Raw genomic sequence first — 1,685 nt, forward strand, 5'->3', positions numbered from 1 at the left:
TTTTTTTTTTTTTTTGCCCTTCAGGTTTCCAGGGAGGATTATACCCCACCCCGTCTGTGCCTTCATCCCACTTGACAAGAGGTCCCGGAAGGCATCCATGTCCTGCACAGAGAAGGTGCCAACAAGTAATGATCATAATAGCACCACGACTGAATGCCTCCTTTGTGCATGGTTTAGGCCCAATACTCTATGTAGTTTATCCTAGTTAGTCATTAAAATAACTGTGAGTGGGTGATATTAACTCTGATTTGAAGACTGGGAGGTACAGGGCTGCTGAGGGATTCAGCAGTGTCCTTGGGACATGAGGCTCCTTCATGCGTCTGCTCTGCCCTCTATAGTGATAGGATTTACACACACACACACACACACACACCCTGCCCCCTAGTCTGTGTCTGTGTTCAAGCAGGAAGAAGCAGCAGAAGAGGCAGTAACAGCAAACTTCCATTCATTTTGTATTGCCCAGAACTAGTGTACCATTCCAGGGATCATGTTGATCACAGACAACACTTCAGCTGGTTTAAACAGCAAGGAGTTCCTTAAGTTATACAGAAAATCTTAAACCACTGGGGAGGGCTGGAAAGACTTTAGCCGGACTCAGGAAGCCACCACAGAGCTGGGCCATCGAGGGAGCTGCTGCCTCTTCCGTAACCAGAAAGCGGCTGAATTAAGAGGCCTCCTCCTCCGACAGGAAGCCAGTGCCAGTCACGAGTTCAAGGCATCCACGACAACCAGGAAGCAAGTCGATCAGAAAACACTCCCCCCAGCACTCGCTCCCAGACTGAGCCAGTTGTGCAGAGACCCAGGCCAGCACCAGAGATGCTCAGAACTCTTCTCTTGCTCCCCGCTGAATTCAAATTCCAAACAAGTTCTCGTGGTCCACTCTCCATGTGACTCAGTTCTGAATCAAGAAAAAATAATCAATAAAACCGAATTCATGCATGGAGTTCCAGCTGCTATGGTAGTTGAGGACTCTGCAAGTTGAGTGTTTTGGTTTTCTAATCTCTGTAGCTGAGGCAAGCAAGAGAGAAAAGTGTAGGAACGGAGGCTGACTGTGACAGGCCATTGTATTGTAAGCAGTTACAGAAAAACTCAAATGGATTTTTGGCCAACCCAATATTAGCCACAATTGTTCTGAAAGTTGGGAAAGCTGGTATAGGGATAGTCGTCCTTCCCTTATTCCATTCGAGGCATCCTTGCCACATATATCATCTCATTTAATCCTATCTCTAGCTTTCACTTTATAGGCAAGGAAGCTGAGGCTCATAAAGTTCAAATAACAATGTTCAATATCTTTCATAACCTATAATGGAATATAATCTGCAAACAATAACTGAATCACTGTTATACACCCGAAACTAACTCAGTGTTGCAAATCAGTGTACTGCAATAACTAAAAACATTTAAAGTAATAATGTTCCAGTTCAGTTCAGTTCAGTCGCTCAGTCGTGTCCGACTCTTTGCAACCCCATGAATAATCGCAGCACGCCAGGCCTCCCTGTCCATCACCAACTCCCGGAGTTCACTCAGACTCACGTCCATCGAGTCAGTGATGCCATCCAGCCATCTCATCCTCTGTCGTCCCCTTCTCCTCCTGCCCCCAATCCCTCCCAGCATCAGAGTCTTTTCCAATGAGTCAACTCTTCGCATGAGGTGGCCAAAGTACTAGAGTTTCAGCTTTAGCATCA

This window comes from Bison bison, unplaced genomic scaffold, assembly GCF_000754665.1.
Source record: "Bison bison bison isolate TAMUID 2011002044 unplaced genomic scaffold, Bison_UMD1.0 scf7180017864481, whole genome shotgun sequence".
NCBI lineage: Eukaryota > Metazoa > Chordata > Mammalia > Artiodactyla > Bovidae > Bison > Bison bison.